This window comes from Choloepus didactylus, chromosome 7 (genome assembly GCF_015220235.1).
Source record: "Choloepus didactylus isolate mChoDid1 chromosome 7, mChoDid1.pri, whole genome shotgun sequence".
In the NCBI taxonomy this organism is placed as follows: domain Eukaryota; kingdom Metazoa; phylum Chordata; class Mammalia; order Pilosa; family Megalonychidae; genus Choloepus; species Choloepus didactylus.
The window spans coordinates 10,705,650-10,726,066 of NC_051313.1; the positions used below are offsets into that span (position 1 = coordinate 10,705,650).

General features: G+C 45.5%; 1 protein-coding gene across 5 annotated transcripts in view; it reads left to right on the forward strand.

Annotated features, from left to right (window-relative positions):
• The window catches only part of MAP3K5 (mitogen-activated protein kinase kinase kinase 5), a 216,719-nt gene that overhangs the window by 37,454 nt on the left and 158,848 nt on the right, over nt 1-20,417 (forward strand). Inside the window, exon 1 of one of the 5 annotated variants that reach the window (XM_037843561.1) lies at nt 2,988-5,849. The exons of the other annotated variants lie outside the window; for them this stretch is intronic. The gene's annotated coding sequence lies outside the window, so the exon portion shown is untranslated. Of the gene's footprint in view, nt 1-2,987; nt 5,850-20,417 lie in introns of those variants that run through there. 5 annotated transcript variants of the gene reach the window in all.

The following is a 20,417-nucleotide window of genomic DNA, read 5'->3' on the forward strand; positions in this document are numbered from 1 at the left end:
GTGGTCCCCGCCCCCAGGGTGTCTCCCTCTGGCTGGGTTGGTAAAGTGTCACGGTAAGAGAGGGCTGGGAGTTCCAGTGGTCTGAGGAGAAAAGCAATATGGGCCTCTATTTTCACCCAGTAGGTTGACAACTCAGATTTATTTAAACGCAGACTCCCCTTTTAAGAACGAGACTTAAATGCAGGTATGCTTTGGACACTGCATTTGTGGGTCCTGCAGGATGCCTCAGAAATATGTCACTCATGTTGCTCCCCACAGGTGACCGAAAACCTGAGTAAAAAACATTCGCTTGTCTAAATCTGTGTAAGGGCCGAGGGTGGCCCTCGTCCTCCCTGTTATTTCCTACTGGAGGCCTGTGAGGCACCCAAGGCTGCAGAGTCTTATGGCCACAGGGGCTGGGCTTGTCCTCTAAAGCACTCGATTTCCATCCATCCTGGAATATTCGGCGAGTTCCCGTGACTGCAAGCGGACAAGCTCACGGCCTCCCAGGCAGGGGACAAGGCCCCATGGAAGAACAGATCCGAGTTTTGTGTTGTCGTCTCACGGGGACTCTGCTCCTTTGTTCTTTCACTTACTCGCTACACCTCCAGATAGTTATTGAGCACACACTGTGTGGTTGGCACTGAGCTGGGCCCCAGAAGGGTGGAGAGCTTTTAAAGACACGTTTCTTGCCCACGTGGGACTTACCATCTGTTGTACTACGGCGTAAACTTACCGTGGAATCTCACTTCTCATTCTCGCGTCCTCCTGAGATGAGGTTTGTGGGGCAGGATCTGTTCCAGGCCTGCCTCTGGCTCCCTGGCATCCCTTGGCTTGCGGCGACCTCACTCCAGGCCCTGCCTCCGTCGTCACGTGGCGTCTTCCCCCGGAGGCCCTGTCTCTGTGCTGCTTCTCCTCTTCTTATAAGGACAACAGCCACATGGGGTTCGGCCCACCCTGCTCCCTGTTAAGATGGATGACCTCATGTTAGCCAATTACGTCAGCCATGACCCTATTTCCAAATAAGGTCACCTTCTGAATTTCTGACTGGACATGAATTTGGGGGGGACACTAGTGACCCCAGTGCAGTAGCATATTTTTCGGTTTCAGAGTTCACTAGCTGTGATGGGAACTCTGCCAGCTGGCGGGGGCAAACACTCCCCGAAGCCAGGCTGGCAATGCCATAAGTGTGGTCAAATCCCCCCAATCCCCCCAAACCCTTCAGTAGAACACTTTGCCTCACCAGTTTGGTGCAGCGCCCTGAGGGAATGCATCAGGAAACAGGCAGCTGAGTTTTGACTCCTCCCAATGACGTGTGGGTGCCTGTTCTGAGTTTGGGCCCCAGGCAGCTCCTCACCCCTTAGGCCACCTCGAATTTGAGGCAGAATAACCTACTTGATAAGAGCAAAGTTTCGGGTCCAGCAGGCTTGGGCCCTTACCTGCTCCTGTGACTGCATTCCTCAGTGTCTCACCTCTGAAACTAGGGTCCCAATGCCCGCTGTCCTGGGGTTGTGAGAATTAAATGAGATCTGTGTGATAAGTTCTGAGTGCAGCCCCAGCACAAAGTGTGTGTGCCACACACGCCATTTCCCTCATCAATTCCGTGGAAACGTAAAGGGGGATCTTTATTAAATGACCAAGGCAACTGCTTATTGCAAATAGTGCCAAAAAGCAGAGTAAAATAAGTCTTGTCAGTGCTGCAGAGATAAATGAGCCAATGATTGTTTGACGTCTAGGATAATAGAGAACGGCTAATCTAATTTCACCTTCTAGATGAAGAAACCGAGGCGCAAAGATTTGAAGCGACTTGCCTACCTATGGTTAACATTAGAAACTGGATTAATTTTCCAGAAGCAATTTTTAAAGTATACAGTTGCCATCGTCCGGGAAGTGGCACCTGGAGTGGGGGATTATTTAGATAAATGTCATTGGATTAGCCCTTGATTCAGCATCATTTGCATTTTTGTTAATGATTTATAAGTGGTGAGAGGTGAACATGAAATCAATTAGTGGATTGGATTTGAAGATAATTCCAGAAATTTGGAAAAGTATGTAATTATAAACAGATTGAAATTAATCGGCATGAATAATATACTTAGAGAAGAAAGGTCAGATGTACAAATACAAGCAGGATAGTGACTTTCATAATCATAGAAGAAGTGGGATCGATTCACTGTAGTTCTAGAGCTAATGTGCATGAGACATAAAATGCTTCAGTATTATAAAAATATAACCTTGAAATCTATTCAGGGGTGACAATAGACTCTGATTTTCAGCATTGCTGTAAGGCTGCACGCCTGTGAGGTGAGGCTCTCTCTCTCTGGGTTTATTCAGTTTGGGAGCTGCAACCTTGTGATACCCCGGAGGGAAAAATCTTCCAGTAAGAATCCCCATGAAGCCTCCTGACGCATAGAAACAATTGCTTATCCTTTGAATAGGTGAGTTTTGATCCTCTTCTTCCAGAACCTTCCACAGACTGCATTCAGCTCCCTACCTGCCTTGCCGTGGTGCCGTCTTACTTCTTCCTGCAGGGCCCTCGGGGCTTTCAGCTTGCCCGCTCCAGTACTGCCCTTTCCGTGCCCTTAGCAGGACTGGGAGGGCTCCCTGGTGCTCAGCAGAGGCCAGGCCACCCTCAGCATGTCCAGTCCACCCTGCCTTGCCCCTTCCCCAGGAAACAAGGTGGTGCACGTTTCCTGGAGAAGAGAGCACAAGGAAAGCACTAAGGCCTTGGGAAATGTGAGCAGGCCAGGGGAGCTGCTTTCATGAAGCCTAAGCAAGTCAAGTAATAGAAGACTTAATTCAGAAGCAGGCCAAGCACCCGTCATCCATTTGCTCTTGAGCCTAGTATGTTCCAGGGCTGGGGCTGTGGCCGTGGATAAAGCCAAGACCCCGCCTGCACGGAAGTTCTTTTCTGATGGGAGAATGAGCCCAAACAAGCAAACCAGTCAACACACATGACTCCCGGTTGGGTAAGTGCCAGGAAGAAACTCACAGCATTGCAGACCGAGGGGGCTGGAGGTGGGGGTCTGTGGATGGGTGGCTGGAGTTCTGAGGAGTGGTATTTGTACAGGGCTTGAGGGACATGAGGGGACAACCACGGGAGATCTGGGCGGAGCGGGTTCCAGGCGGACATCCAGAGCCCATCCCTGGGCCCTCTGCAGCCTGAGCCCTGCCGCCCTGGCTTCCCGCCACTGTCCCCCAGCCACACCTACCTCTCTGCTTTCACAACTCCGTGCCTTTGCATTATTTCCTCTGTTTAAATGGCCCTTACGCATCTTCCTCAGGTGAAATCGCCCTTCAGAACCCAGCTGCAATGTCATGCACACCCACCTGGCCACCCCCTCTCCCACCCTCCTGCCTCCCCTCATTGCTTCCTCCACGCTGCCCTGTTTCTAACACAGCCTTGTCATCATGGGAGATTTGTTTGGATTTCCATGCCCCCTCTAGATTGTAAGCCTTTCCCAGCAGGAACCTGATCACCCCAGTAGTCCTGGTGCCTCAAAGCAGGCCTGGGTCAGGACAGGTGCTAATTGATTGTTGAAAACTTGAATGAATGAGGGAGAGAGGGAGGAAGAGAGAGGAAAGAAGGAACTGAGGGAATGAACTTGAAAACCTTTCTTTGAAAGTATGAAGCATGCTGAGAAAAGGATAATAGAATGAAAAGTGAATTCAGATGTAAAATAACCCCGGAGTTACCTCCATGAGTTTAGCCAGATTCCACGTGCTACCCTACCATGGTCACTGGGCATTGGGGCTCCATCGAGGCACAATCAAACTGCAAGTTCACCTACATTTCTAGGGCGGGAACCTTCCGAAAGTAGGAGTGGCTTAGCCCGGTTCTTTCAAGTCTGCGTGTTTTTGAGATTTTCCATGTTTGGTGGGTTAGATTACAAGAATGCAAACCCAAATCTACTTTCTGTATAACCACATCCCTTCTTCAGCAGTCTGGTTTTGGAAATAATACTCCGTGCCAGAAAACAAAACCCGTAACAATGTGCTGTCTTCTTCCTGAGCAACGCTCACAGCTTTGCCTCTAGGCTGAGGTCACATTTTCTAAAGTTCATAAAACATTCCTGTCTGATCAGCGAGTAAGGTGGGGAAGGTGGGTTAAATAAAGCACCTGCAGGCAATGCTGCAAGCAGACTCCTACGTTTTGGTATTTCTGTTTTCACTGGATAGAAGAAAGAACTAAACAGGTCTTTTTCTTTTGTGAAAATCAGTAGTAGACTTGTAATTGATGTCTAACAGTCCACTCGTGTTTTTTAGTGTTTTTCTTTAATGCCGGTCAACTCCAACTCTCTCAAATTCCCATGGGCTACAGTAATGCAATCTGAAGTCAGATCCTCTTACTAATCAGTGATTAAAGCTACAGAAAGATATTGCTGCAATTCCAAAATAAACACCGAATCTGTGTGGGAGTTTCAGGATTACAGGCCCTCTGATGACCTACTCAAAAGGGAAAATGACAGAATCATAAGCCAAAGGAGCAGCTGAGCCCAAGGAAAGCTAAGATCAAGAGCAGATTTCTGCAGAGTGCTTGAAAACTAGGAGTGCTGCTGTGGAAGGACCAAGCAGTCAAAAGAACGGGAAAAAAAAGACAAATCTCATACATCAGGATTAGAAGGCATGAGAAAATTTAACCCAGCAGGTCCCAGAGGAGAGAAGCAAATTCTGTTTAGTCATCCTGACAAGCAACATTGGCAAGTGACGTCAGAAAAATCCAGAACTTTTAACATCCCTGAAATACTAAGTAAGAAGATTAGTGGAAAGTTTTGCCTTTAGTAGTTGATCTTTAGAAGTTGGAGAAAATTGTGTAAACACATGTCATGACTACAACTTGGAACTACATCCTTTAGAAAGAGGAAGAAAATGAAGTGTGTGAGGATGACAAGGTTTTGACAAGTTTAAGAACTTTTCCCCACCAATTGAAACTGAAGAAATTGAGAAACACATGCACACACATGGACAAACTTAACTTTTTAGTCTAGATTCAGAAATACTTTTTAAAAGCAGAACCTGCCAAATCTAAACAAGCCACATGATCTTGGCAAAGAGGTAATTTGAAAAAGTATTTTAATGACAAAAATACTTAAGTACAGGAGGGTGATCACAGCCGGCCCCATTTGGCTTTGAGGAGAACCAGGGCCTCATTCGTCCCTGGCAACACCTAACTGATGAGAACAGGCAGAAGAGGAGGTGTTTACTGTCACTCAGGGGTCCAGGGGAAATGTTCTGGAACCATTCTGCATTCAGTGGCTAATAGCAAAAAGGAAGGGTAGTGGGCCGAATTTCACCCATCTATGGGATGTGGAGAGTGTGACCACAGTGCTTGCCTCTTGGTGTTTCTATCATGACCACTGGTTTGTGTGGTTATACGTCTGGGCAGGATGAATTTGAAGAATTTGAAGGGAGGAGCATTAGGCAGGTTTACCAATCCAGCTGCAAGTCCCGGGCAGCCTCAAAGCCAGCACTCGCTTCAAAACAGGTCGGAGGGTGCTCAGCCAGCGCCAGCCCCCTGCTGCCTCCTGCATCTGCGGCCCCTGACTCCAGCGTGCTCCATTCTGCCCCCCACCCCCCAGCCACTCAGCAAGACCCCAGAAGACATCCACGTCGGCTGACCTGGAGCCAGATGAATTAGATGTGTTCCAGCTTCAGTTCGTGTTCTGTTGGACGAGACGAATAAACATCACAGATTCCAGGTTCATGGTCATTGCAAACTTTTGTGCTGTTGGTTGGACATCTAATAAGAGGTGCCCTTCGTGCTTGGCCTTTTGGAAGATTGGGGGCCCTCTCCAGGACATAAAGAGCATTTCAGGTGTGGGGTCATCTAGCTGTGGGCATGAAAATGGCCTTGAGACATTGAAGTCCAGGTTTGTACTATACAGCAGCACCTGCCAGCCAGCTTCTCAGAGTGGCTGCATTCTCTCTCGTGATCTTAACTTTGACCCAAACGTGGGACCCCAGGACTTAAGTCAGTTTTGTTATTTTACTACTTTTCAATCATATTATATACTTTTCTTTATTGTTCCACTTTTATTTCTTAACTAAGGTCGGCAATTTGCTTATAACTGTGTCTGAAAGATATTGGTTAAAACCTCATCTACTGGCCAGATGTTCCCTCCTTAATTATGCATATATGTATATGTGTGTGTGTGTGTGTGTGTGTGTGCGCACACACACACAGGTGGCCAAGGGTCTTAATTAGTTTCAGTCTATTTAAAGCTGTTTAAAGTATCCCACACCCATTTCTTGGAAGCAGTTCTCTGGTCTTTAACCACCATTTCTACCAAACGCTTACTTCTACTTTTAACTTCATTAAATTTTCCTTTAGTTTTTAGTTCTCAATCTCTAAGGTATTTATTATGCCAAGTGTCAAAATAAATTCTTTAATTTAATTTCATCTTCATCAAAAAAAACTGACCTTCTGGTTACCAGGCAGTCTTTTCCATGTTTTCTCAAATTTCATTTGCTATACCCTTTTCCTTTGCGTATGTTTTGTTAAAAAAATAATATATATATATAGCTCCATTTTTTTTGAAAGAAAAATTTCTCCCTCAGTTCTTTTTCTAAATAAGTGCATATTTGAGTGTCTGTGCACATTGATAGATGTATGTGAGGATTTCATTATGGATAGTGACAAAGTCCACATGTGAGTTTATAGTAGTGGTAAATAATAAAATCTTCCCAAGCCCCTCCTTCATTTGAATACCCTTCAAGAAGCTTATCAGCTATGATATCCATGTCAGACGCAGTAAGGTGTGCTAAGACAACTGGGCAAACATGTGAAATAGGTGAGCATGGCACACGCTGTGCCTACGTGCACACCTTCACAGCCCGACAGGTGATGCAGGGATCCCACTTCATTTAGGATTTCTCACTTTGGGACAGCAAATGGAAATGTGCTTCTTCGAGAGACTTGACATTTTGAAATCATGGATATAGATGTTTTTGCCTCCAAAGAGCCACCAAATATCTATCTGATAGACTTTTTAAAAAATAGCATCATTTGCCATGTTGGCTCAAGTTTACCTCAATGCTTCTTAAAGTAGTTCTTCTACCTTGTTCATGGATTTACACCTCGGCTGGTGCTTGGCTTGCCCTTGATAATAGTCTCTGCTCTTGCTACTTGAGGTGTGGCCCCTGGGCCAGCAGCAGGGGCCTCACCTGGGCCCTTTTGAGAAAAGCAGGGTCTTGTTCCTACCCTCCCCTGAAACTGAATGACAGGATCCCCTGATAATTCATATACATAGTAAAGTTTGAGAACATAGGCCTGCACTCACGGTCTGTACTTTATAACCTCCCATTTACTCTTCAGTCCATTGGTTTTTAAATTTTATTTTTAATTTCCCCCCATTTTAACCGTTTTTATAATTCAGTATCATTAATTACATTTACAGTGTTGTGTAATCATCACCACTGTCTATTTCCAAAACATTTTCTTCACCGAAAACAGAAACTCTGTGCCCATTAAGCAACAATGCCCCATTCCCCTCTCTCTTGCTCACCTCTCATCTACTTTCTGTCTTTGTCAATTTGCCTGTTGTAGATACTTCACGTAAGTGGGATCCTACAGTATTTGTCCCTTTGTGTCTGGCTTTTTTCATGCAGTGTAATGTCTTCAAGGTTCATCCATGTTGTATGTAGCATGTCTCAGAACGTCATTCCTTTTTATGGCAGAATAATATTCCATTGTATGGCTGGACCACATTTTGTTTATGCATTCATCTGTTGATGGGCATTTGGGTTGTCTACATCTTTGGTTCAGTCCATTGTTTTTAACCTGTCAGTCTTGGAAAAGACATGGATGACCTCTTGCTCTCTAAGCCTGTGCCCCACTCCCTGCCTTTATCCTGCATTTTCAGCATGTACCATCTTGATGGCCAGTCCGTTCTGCAAGTTCCTTTAGGAGTTGCGCAGTGCAAGTAGTGCTGCCTTGCCTCCTCCCAGAAAGGCCTCTTAGTGGTGGTTAGCTGCCTGCATGCACGCTCCTTGGCCAGAGTTTTCCAGAGAGCAACCAGCATTTTAACGGGCTGGAAACTCCGTTGGCATTTGAAGGGCCAGGGCCTATGAAACCAGGAGAAGAAAATGTCAGGGACACCAAGATTTTTGGTCTTAAATATCTGACGGCTTTAGGAGGAAGAGAGATTTGTTTTTTTAAGTGAAAGGCAGAAGTAGAAGTGACGAATAAGTAGAAGTTACAGAGCCAGATGTTGCACTTATATAAAGGAGTTTGTAGTCCTTCCAACCGCAGTGAGCTGCCATCCTTGGAGTAGGGGGATGTGCAAGCCACGGCTGCTGGGGTACTGAGGGGTACTGGGGGGAGGAGCAATGGGGGCCTCACCACATCCTTCCAATCCTGCCACTCCTCGTTGCTTTTTTTTGTTGCAAAAAAGAGAAGAGTATTGTTGTGCATGCTCAAATTATTAAAAAAAAATTCTCTCTTAAATAGCGGTTGTACAAAGATTTTTTTCTCTGTTTCTTGAGTATTAGAACCTGGGTAGTTTTCTCTGTGTAGGTGGGCTCTCACTCTCTACTAGGATAATTATTTGGATGTGTACTGATTTCAACTTTATGTCCAGTATTCTTTTTGTGATGTTCAGTGCTTCCCTCGTCATTTTAATCTAAGTAGACCGGTGGGCAAGTATCTACAGGGAACAGAACTTCGTCTCTACGTTGTAACTAATAGCTCATAGTCAAGTATCTTAAAATTATAGTTTAGATTATCTTCTGTGTGTATATTTTTTCATAGACCCACAAGGGAACAAATTTGTGTTTTCCTGCCAAATCAAAATTTCCTGAGATTTCTTGCATTTGATTCTCTTATGCCTTTATTATCTCATGCAACTATTCCATAGACCTAGGGAAAAGCTTAATAAATTGGATATTGGGCAATAAACCTGCTGTAATTACCATGGTTGTTATTACCATGGTTGTTATTTATCTATTGAGGACAAAGAATTTATGTACTCCATTTAAGTATCTATTGAAGACCAAGAAATTAGATACTAAGTCATTTTAAGTACCTGACGATCTCCCAAAATGCTTCTTGAACATATTCATATCTTACCATCCTTACTGCTGCCACCTTGTTCAGACACATTCCTCTCTCACCTGGACCCGTGCAGCTGCCCCCTCACTTTTCCCTTGACCTTCCGTCCAGGCTGTGTTCCACGGACTTTGGCCCCAAAAGTAGACTTCCCAGAATCAACTGGGTTACTGGGGAAGAAGGTTTGGAGATGGAGCTTTGGACTGATTTTAAGATACTGATTTGGAATGTACCTAGGAAATCCCTGGATTGCACCGACTTGATTAAATTCCCTGCTATAGATAATACATGCTTTTATTGACAACATCTTTGTTAATAGCACGAGCAGACTTGAACTCTTTCTCACGTATGCGTGCCCTTCTCTCTGTGCGGAACTCTATCTGGAAAGCGCTGGGCAGATGGACAATGGGAACATGCAGTGACCCTGCAGAAGAATGGAGACCCAGAGTGCCAGCAAGAGCCGGGCTGATGAGGAAAGGGGCTTTCCTTTCAAAGCCCACCTTGGGAACGGGGTTCTGCGACGTTCATGATCAGGACTGTAAGTGAGCTGAGAGTCTAGGCCTCCCTGTACTCCCGGCTCAGAGAAGGGAGAAGGAGCCAGCAAGTTGGGAGAGCAGCCAGTGCCCCCCTCCCCACAGCAGCCAGAGTTGGGGTGCTGGCTGGTCTTTCCTTTAGCTCTGTGAACCCCGATGGAAGCTCTTTTCTAGGTAGCATCCGCGTATGAGTCAGGGTTCTGCAGGGAAACAGAACCAACAGGATATGGGTGTGCGTGCATGTGTGTGTGTGTACATATATATATACAAGTATATCTCTCTCTATGTCTATGTCTTTCATCTATCATCTATCCATCTAAAGAGATTTATTTTAAGGAATTGGCTCATGCAAATATGGGGACTGGGAAGTTTGAAATCTGCAGGAGAAGCCAGCAGACTGGAACCTCAGTAGGACTAGATCTTGTACTCCTGAGGCAGAATTTCCTTTTCTCCAAGAAACCTCAGAATTTGCTCTTAAGGCCTTCAACTGATTGCATGAGACCCATCTGCATGATCAAGGATAATCTCCTTTCTTGTAAAGTCACATCTACAAAACGCCTTCACGGCAACATCTGGACTGAAGTTTGACCAAACAACTGGGCACCATTGCCTAGCCAAGGTGACACAGAAAATAAGCCATCAAAACTGGCATTCTTTCAGTGTTGAAAAGTGTATTTGTGTGTTGAGAGTGGGAAGTTGAAAATGTAGGGAAACCGTTTTTCCTTTCAAAAATTTGTGTACTGATGAAATACACAATTACAATTATGTTTCTCACATTTTTAATAATCTGATATAGAAAATAGGAAAAGTGGCCATCTATTCAATGAGTTGAAAGGAAGTTTTCTAAATGAGATACATAATAGATGCAAAAGCTCTAATTAAATTGCTCAAAAAATAAAAATATTTAATAACTGCCGAGCATAAGCCAGCTGCTGCCGTATCAGCATTCTGAACGGGGAATTGGGCTCCATCCAAATACTACTCACACCATTCTGCATTATAAGAAGTGATTTATTTCCATTAGGATGCAAGGGCTATTTGTTGCCAAGATTTCTAAGGAACACAATGATGGGTCAAAATGCTACGATAAGCAGTCTTTGCCTTGGGCGAATAGGGCAGGTTTAAATCACCTTTTAAATCAGTGGTTCTCAGCCTAGGCTGAAATTGAGTCACCGGGGAGCCTTTAACCATCCTGCTGCCCAAGCCACACCCCAGACCAAGTGGGTCAGGATCTCTGGGGAAGAACATGGACATGAGTGTTTTCCAGAACTTGCAGTTATTGCAATGTGCAGCTGAGGATGCTACCCATTCTTAAACGACAAGGCCTTGTGGCTGCACCTCATTTGTCAGGTGTGGGGGTTGGGGAGGGCTGTGCAAGTTGGGGCAGCTGCTTTGTGCTACTGGGCTGGGAGCTGTCCTGGTTCCAAGCTGTAGTGGCATAGTCTAGCTCTCCTTCCGGCACATTCTCAGGATGTCTGTGGGAGCTTCATGGCTTAGTAACCAGGAGCCCTCTTAACCTGACCCTGTGAACACTGATGTTGAATTTCCTGATTCCACAGCACATCATGAGCATCTTATTCAGGCTTCCCCAGCTGTAAAGTTATCAATTAGAAATGGTGATAAGTGGAATAACACCTACAGAATATTGCATATGAGAAAGTAGGAGGAAATTCTCCAAAAGGCTTAGTATAAATATTAATAAATATTAATTTATTATATTTATATATAAATATAAATGATAAATATTAATAGGTTACTTTAATATGTCCAATAAATTTATTATATTTATATATAAATATAAATGATAAATATTAATAGGTTACTTTAATATATCCAATAATGTATTTCTTTGAAACTGAGGACCAGATATACTATATTTGGGAGGAGGTTGGCAACCTGTAAATTGTTTAGCACTTGTTTGTATGGCCACTTTGCTAGGAAGAGATTGTCCATCTTACTGATAAAAAAGCAAATGCATGTACATTTTAGTTATAATGAGATGTGATGGGAGTCACTGGGAATTCAATCTGAGGAATTAAATAGTGGCTCCAAGATTTAAAAAATAATAATAATTCACTATTTTAATTTAACTCTCATTTCTAAAAGTAAAAAAAATATATGTATATAACTTCTTCGAGTGCTGGGATCCAAATAAGTGGCAGAAAATTATTCCTTTCTTTTCAACACTCAGGCTCTTTTTCAGAAGTCGGCTTTGTCTGTGAAAGTATGCACAGCAGGAGGATCTGGAGTAGCAGAAGATCATAGTGCAATACTTTCCTAAAAGCAAGCTATCATAAAAACTTACTTAGGAATTCTGATAGAGATTGCATCTAGGTTAAGAGTGGCGGTATTATGGGTGATGAAATATCAGGTCATTGTTCTTTTCTTGTCTTGTCTTTTTTTCCCATGGCTTCATTCTGGTGCTTAAAAAAATCAGCCAGGGTAGAAATGGCTGGGGAGAATATAGTCTTTCAGATTTAGCTACCTGGTTTAAACCAGTTCCCAAAGAGCATTGGGAATGTTTAGTCCAGGGCTCAGGGGACACGAGATCTTCACTGGGAACCAGCTTGGGCTCGTTGATGTGGGACAGAAACTTGAGCCCCGTGTGGGTATTTGCAGTGAGGCGTGGTGAGCTGACAGCAGAAGCCAGAGAGGGCAGAGAGCAGCCCTCTCAGGGCGAGGTAAAAAGGCGAAAACAAAGAAAATGACCAAAGAAATGTGAAAAAATCCAGACAAAATGAAATGCCTTTTGCTGGGAGGAGTGGGGGCTGGGGTTGCAGCATGGTCTGATTCTCCTCCATGCCCAGTGCTTGGGGCTTGGGAGATTTGGAGAAAGCAGGTCCTGGCCGAAAGTACTTTGAGCAACTCCAGGACTGAAACCTTGGCCCTGTAAGAGCCCTGGGACCCAGCTCAGTGGGGCGGCCCCGGTATTAGGGTTCTGGGGGTGTTTGGGGGCAGCTGCAGGCCTCCTGCAGGAAAGGGGCTTGGAGTGGGAGCTTCTGAGCACCCGTATTCATTACCGTCCCAAACAAGGACAATTTGCGAGTGATGAGGCTGCTACTACGAGTGACAGTGGGACTATCCCAGCAAGCCTGGCAGTGTGGGAGGCGGCCCTTCCAGCACCTTCTGCAGGGCTTACAAGTTGCCTTGGTCTAACTCCCTGGAACTCCAGAATAGTGACTGCCAATGCTGGTTGTTTCCATGTTTCTTGGGGACCTCATTTGAAGGTGCCCTTTACTAGAGATTTTTGCAGGCAGCAAAGGGGGCTGTTGAGAGAATGAAAGTTGGCAGGTTCCACATCTCCTGCATGCATCAAACAGGATGTGTGCAAGGACTTCTCCATGAACAGTGGGGATGAAGTGTGGAGGTTCCTCCCACACCCAGGCCAGGGCTCATTGCTGGTGGCCCTTGCTGGGAGAGCTGCCATCGCCATTCTCTTCCCACAGATGGGGAGGTGGCTCCAGGTCCGCCGTGCAGGCCCAGGCGGCCCGATGCCAGCCGGCTCCACCCTGCCCTGCCCGCTGCCCCCTGCAGGAGTCAGCCCAGGCACCCCTTTGCCAGGGGCCGCACCAGCTCTTTGGTTCTCTCTGTCGTACCTTTCAGCATGCCTCGCGGTCGTGTCAGTGCACTTGCCACCTGTGCATTTGCATTTGTGACACTCTTTGCTGGTGTGCTCTCCCACTGTATCGAAAGCTTCACGAGGGCAGGACCTGGGTCTCTGCTGGACCAACCCCTGTTCCTGGGGCCTGGCGCACAGTAGGGGCTGGGTGATCGTTGGTTGAGCTGGTCACGAGGCGTGCCAGGACTGAGGTGCCACAGGTTGTGTCCAGTCTCTGAGGGCGGTTTGCTTTGCCACAGGTATACGTGCCACCTGAATTTTCAGTTCTTTAGCTTTTCTGTTTCTGATTGTTTGCGCACACTTAGAAACAAATGCTGAAAATCCGGGAGATACACAGGTGTCCTCAAAATTTTGTGGATGACTTTGGCAGACCTATGTTTTGTGCTTCTGGCTGCATCTGAACACTGATGTAGTGGGATATTTGGGGGACTTCTCTTTTGGGCTGAGCACTACCTGGAAGACTTATTTCTGTTAGTCAGAGGCATTTCCCATAGATTTTTTGTTTGTTTGTTCGGTTTGTTCATTTGTCTCTTCTACTTCAGCAGTGTGAGTTGAAAGTTGCCTCCTTTCCATCAGAGGCCTCTGCAGGGGTTTTCTGTGAAACCATTTGGCACCCCCTGGTGCACAGAGCAGCAGGCCCACAGCAACAGGGCTGCGAGAGGGGGGAGCCTAGAAAGGGAGAGAGCTGGAGCCCCCCAGCACCACGCGAGTAGGGGAGACAGATAATGCTGGCATCCGACTGCGTGGTGAGAAGGGCAGGGGAGGTGTTTAGAAGTATGTGCTAGAATGCGTAAAGGCTCTAGAAAAACAGTCTCTCTCCTCCTATAATGAAAAGCCTTTGCTGAAAACAGTTCCCCCCAAAATGATCGAGCAACATGTTTCACTCCTGTCAACCTCCTGTGGGAAGAGCAGACGCGGGGATGATCCGGTTTCTCATTCGCAGGGTGGGGGTGCCCGTGTCCACCCTTGGTGTTGGAGCCGTTTTTCTGGTGGAAAGAAGCTCCTGAGTGATGCAGTCACCGAGCAGCTGGAAATGCCTTTCCTGCTGCCGCTGCAGAGCCTTCCCTGACAGCCCATAGGAGTGAGCCCTCCTTGCTCTGTGCTCCCCTGCAGTGTTAGCACGGTTCATTTGACCTTGGACGTCTGCAGCTTGCATACCTGGGGGGTCACGCTGGAGGGTGATAAGCTGGTGGAAGGGCTGGGCCCATGTCCTTGACCCCTTCTCAGGACCGTGCATGGCATAGGCAGTCAAGGCTTGGTAAATAAATGGGTGTGGGAGAGCTGGTGGGACCGGGCAAAGCAGAGGCCAGGAAAGTGGGGTCTCCCCACAGGGAGGCGGGATGCCAGCCCTTGGGGCCTGGAAGCTGCAAGGGGACTCCCTGTTGGGCAAGCTGATCCCGTTTCCCCCCATGGGGGGCTGCAAGGGGTCTTCTCCCTGTCCCCATCCCTGTGTGGCTGGCCTTTTGGATACAGCGACACATCCCTTTTCATAATCATCTTAATCAGCCACATTAAAAACCAAGCCAAAAAAAACAAAACAAATAAATCCACAAACAAACAAACAAACAAAACCTCTTAACTTCCCTGGAGAGTAAGTGAACTCCTTAAGACTAACAGATTCAATTTTATTTGGAAGAAACCAGAGACAGGAAGTCAAACTATTTCATTATAGTCTGTCCGACTGTGGGCAAGGTCAGTACTCAAGGCTGTCAGCAATAAAAAGATTATTGAACAGTGAATAGATGAATCCTGCCCGTTTTCTCTAATACATTGTCCTTCACTTGCCCCCTCACCCCCAAATGAATTGTTGAACCCAAATGCCCTATCAAGACACACTGGTGGTGTGAACTCAGGACCGAAAGAATCATGTTGACACATCTGTTGTGCGAACAGAATTATGTGTGCTCTTAGAAGAAGATGTGGAAATTTGAACAGAAATGAGTGCGCATTTTGACTGGAGGCAAGTTCTTTACTTGGTGTTGAATGCATGCTTGACAGAGGAGACAGAAAGAAAACACTTGTGGCTGTTAGGACAGTTATGAGTCCTGATTCTAAGAGGTTTCCGTTGCCTCTTCCGATCCAGGAGCACCATGGAGCTCCCTGGCGCTCTGCCACCCCGTCTTAGAACCAGTTGGGTTTCTGAGTCCAAGAAATGATGCCATACATGCCAAAAGGGAAATGAAAACCCCAAACTGGCCTGCTCACCAGGGAGAGTAACTGCCAAAAAAGAACTGTGTATGCTGGATTTTATTTATTTTACCACCTATACTTTTTCTACAGCAAGAACAGTATAGTGTTTATTGCTTGATGATATTCCTTATTGGAGCAGAAATAACACTCTTTTTGATGATGAATACATATATTATGTGGAGCTAGACTTTTTTTTTGCCAGCAGTTCATTATTTTTCTATTATTATTTTTAACATAGGATTAACTTCCTGTGCTCTGTTTTGATCTCTAAAAGATCTGGGCTCCTATCACAGTATCTTACCACACTTGTAGTTACTTTCTTAATATCATCAAGTATTCTGCCCATTTTCAATTTTTCAGTTTTCTTACAAATGTCATGATTTTTTACTAAAGTTTGTTATCAACGGGATCGAAATATCCCTGCTTTGCAATTGACTAATTGACTATGCCCCTGAAGTCTCCTTTAATATCCAATTTCTCCTTCATTTCTCCCTCCACCCCATGAGATGTTTGTTGAAGAAACCGGGTCATTTTGCCTGGAGACTTTTCCAGAGTCTGGATTTTGCTGATGGCCCCTGTATTGTCCTGCTTTCATAGAGATTAGTGTAGACCCAACATCCACAAATTCCATAGAGTTCCCTAGCCAGGGTGAGCACAGTCACCCCCTAACTGGAACAACCACGAACCAGAATGGGATTGCCACGGCTGATTTTGCTAGAGAACGCCACTCGGTAACGTCCAGCTGTGCCCTGGACACCTCCTGCCCTCTCTGTGAGGTGTCACAGGTGCAAGAGCCCACGTCCTCGAGGAATGAGCAGATCTTCTTCCAAAGCAGCCGCCCATCAATTCTTGCTCCATAGAAGCAAGCGCCCGTGAAACGGAGCGGATTAGTGGTTGGGGTTGGGGGGGGGGGACCCTTTTGTAAGGTTCTCACAGTTACAAAGGGCGTCTCTGGGTGACACTGAAGCTGAATGAAGACAGACTTTGACGATTAAATTAAAATTAACTAGGAGAGTCAAAAAAAAAAAAAAAAAAAAGTGGCATGTGCCTCAGCCATGATAAAAACTAGAGCAATTTCTCAAAGCCTGATCCAGAATTTTCTGAGTAGCTCTTTCTAATGAAAATAGATTATATAAGGCCTGAAACCTATTGCATAAAATGAGTTTATAGAGATCTAATTTTATGATTATAGACTCTTAAACCCAGTATACCTTCAGGGAATATGATAGCTTCATGGAGAAAAATCGTTTGCAATGGTGATATAGATATTTTGCTGTCAGGACAGTCTCATGTCCCTCTTCTGCTTTTAACATGCAGCCCTTCCCATCACTTAATAAACCTTAGGGATAATTTTGACATCTCCTTTATGTAAATTCCATATTCTGTGTACATTGTTGACCAGATTTCTGTTGCTAGTAGCATAACATTGAAAAAATAAATTCTTAAGATATAAACTAGTCCCTGTTTTAACTTGGAAAGTAAATAACACTTTTTGATGTAGGTCATGGCTGTATTTTCTTAATAAGCACAATTATTTAGGAACCGCTGTGCCTGTGACCGGGAGAATATCCCTTCGTAAAGTATTTGCCGTGCACTAGAAGATATAAATTGTGATTTATCTACTTTTCTTATGGACAGAAATGAAGGATCCACCTATGGCTGAACCTAGTTACAGTATTTTCAGGGCTCCCTTGATAACACTTGCTAGACCACCGTCAAGATGCTGAGTGCTTGAAACTCTTCTCTAATAGGAGAGTGAAATTCTTTTTTTGCCCAGTCCATCTCGTGACCAAGAATATTCATTTGTGAGGTTGAGATTTTAGTGTCTGGTTAAGGCTTTAGTCTGTGGTCACTTAGCAGAATAAAGTGAAATCGATTCTAAATCTTTTCTCTTTCCATCATACATCCTTTACCTTCATCATGGACAGACAGGAGTTTAAAAAAAAATAGATGATTTTTGGTGCTTAGAAGGCCTGGGTTCAGATCTTGCTTCTGTTGCTCTATTAGCATTGTTACTATCATAAATGACAGAAACGCTGAGGTAGATTCCTTTAAGTGAAAAGGAAATGTATTGGGGTCACATTAGCTACAAGAGCAGAAGTAGAATTACCCTCATGCATTCGTCAGGGGTGTCCACAGGATGCTGGCTTGTTCCTGTGTCCCAGTAGGCTGGCTCCTCCCTGCCAGCCACCAGCACCCCAGATCTCTGTCCGAGAAGAGAGACCAGCTGAGAGGAAGCCTCTGCTATTCTTCCTTCCACTTCATTATTTACTGGACTTTGCCTTTTCATATTTCCTTTCTTTTTGCCCTTTAAGTCGCCCTCCTTTGTCCCAAGGCTGGCTTTCCCCCTCTGCCTTCGATCCCAGCCCATCTGTCTCATCTGAGAATATACAGATCGTCTCCATTAATTAGCCCTCCTTTTAAACCTTAATTTTCCCACCTCGCCCTAAAACTAAACACATCATCTTAAAACTAAAAACCTTTATTTTGTGCAATCCTAATAAAGTATTGTCTGATCTCATAGCTTCCTTATTGAATGGTGTGATGGCTTAGAGCTACATACCCCAGAAAAACACGTTCTTCAACTTAATCCATTCCTGTGGATGTGAACCCATTGTAAACAGGATGTAGGGTGTGACCTAACTGACCTGTAAGTCAGTTTCAGGACTGACTTATAGGGGAGGAAGAGAGAGAGAAAGCCAGAGGGAACAGCTGGACACTGAATGCCCACGGAATCCAGAAGCGAAGGGAGAAGTCAGAAGAGGCCGCCATATGCATTGCCATGTGACAGAAAATCCAAGGATCAGAAACCACCGGCAGCCAGCCCAGAACGCCACAGTCTCCTGGGAGAAAGCACCACCTTGATTATGCCTTGTTTTCAGACTTCTCCTCGCCTCCAAACTGTGAGCCAGTAAAGACTGTTGTTTAAGCCACCACTGCATGGTATTTGCTTTAGAATCCAGGAAACTAAAACAAATGCAAGCATTGCTAGCATGGCCCTTGGTAAAAGTGAACCTTCTTGCTTTCTTTGCAAATTTTCTGGAGAATAGTCTGCACTCATCACCTCCCTGCTATCACCCCTTATTCAGCACCTTTTGGACTCACTTCCTTATCAGGGGCTTCTTTAGAGTCCTGTAGGCTGCAAAACCAAAAGATACTCCTGTGATCTCTTTTGGAAAAGGGGTCTTTGGCAGAAGTGGTTTTGGATCTTTAGACGAGGAGCTCATCCTGGATTATCCGGGTGGGCCCTGAATGACACCCTGCGTCCTAAGAGGGGGCAGAGGGCGACTTGACGCATACGGAGGAGGGTGCGGGTGCAGGCAGCGGGGAAGGATGCAGCCACGAGCCACGGAAGGATGCAGCCACGAGCCACGGAAGGATGCAGCCACGAGCCACGGAAGGATGCAGCCACGAGCCACAGAAGGATGCTGCCAGCAGTGGAAGAGGGCAGGAGGGTTCCCTTCCAGAGGCTTCGAGGGAGCAGGGCCCTGTCGAGGCCTTAATTTCAGACTTCTGGCCCCCAGAACCGAGAGAGAATGAGTTTCTGTTGTTTTAAGCCACCCAGTTTGTGATACTTTTTTACAGCGGCCATGGGAAACTAGAACAGTCTCCATTTAGTTTTCTTGGCAAAATTATTGTCCGGAGATCAGTGAACATGCGTGAGGAACCAGCCCCGGGTGGAGAAGCGGAACTTTACCAGCTCTCCAGACGACTCCCCCGAGTCCCGTCCAGCCACATCCTGCTCCCCCAGAAGTAACCACCATTCTGACCTTCAACACCATCTTTTTGAAGGTCATTTAAACAGTGTCGTACAGTATCTACGCTTTTGTATCTGGATTCTTTCTTAGCACTATGCTTGCGAGATTCACCGTGTTGTCACAGGTGGTTGTAGTTTTTTCATTCTCATTGCTCTGTAGTATCTATCATCTAAGAGAAGCACTTTATTTATTTCTTCATTGTTTATGGCTTACAAACAGTGCTGAATGTTCCTTCCATGTCTTTTGGTGAGCATACACTTGGTTCTATTGGGTCTATAATGAGGAGTGAAATTCCTGGGTTGTAGGTGCCTTTTTGTTTCTTTCTATACTGTTTTGACAGTCTCATCGCCACTCATTGCTTCAACTGTTGCCCATCCCTATGGCTCTTAAATTTCTCCTTGGAAACTGACTTATCTGCTGAGATTCAGGAGGATATTGACCACTGTCAGTTTGATATTCACACATACCCACAGACGTGCATGCACACCTTATAGCCACACATGTGTACACAAACCACACTGCCACGCACATGCACTCACACCCACACAGCCACACACATGTACCAACACCCACACAGCCACACATGTGCATGCACACCCACACATGCACACAACACAACTTTTAATATGCCCCAATCTAAACTCATAGTTTCTACAAAAAGCAAACAAACCTGTTCCTCCTCCCTTCTGTGCCATCTTTAATAATCCAGGTTTAAAGCAGAATCATCTTTAAGTCTTTCTCTGATTGCCTTCTTCCCACCAATCCTAAGGCCTGTGGGTTTTCCTCCCACATTGTCCCTGTGCTAGTTTGGGGGTGCACCCTCCCCTGGGTGGCTGCACTGTCTTCCTAACTGGTCTCCCAGCCACTGTCTGTCTTGGTTTATCTTCCCACTCAGCCTTTCTCAAAACGCAGGGACATGGGTGGTCACCACTGACTATAGAATCAAGTCAAAATGTTTTACTTTGGCTTTCTATGCTTTTGTGATTTGACTCCAACATCAATTCTATGGGAGAATCCTGTGAGGCTTCATCGGGGGGTATTAAGTTAAATATTAGCATTGTCTCCAATAGCATATTTATGCTAAATAGCTCAGAGGGCTTCCTGCAAACAGTTCTTGTGACAGCTCCATACGAGAGTTTACTGAGCCTTGCTCACACTCATGTAATCCGTACAAAGCCTTTGGGCTTCAAATACCTGTATTATTATCCCCAGTTTACACTGAGGAAATTAAAGCTCAGAGAGTGTAAGCTGTTGGTCCAGGTAGTCCGTAGTCCATCCAGAGGCCTAACCTG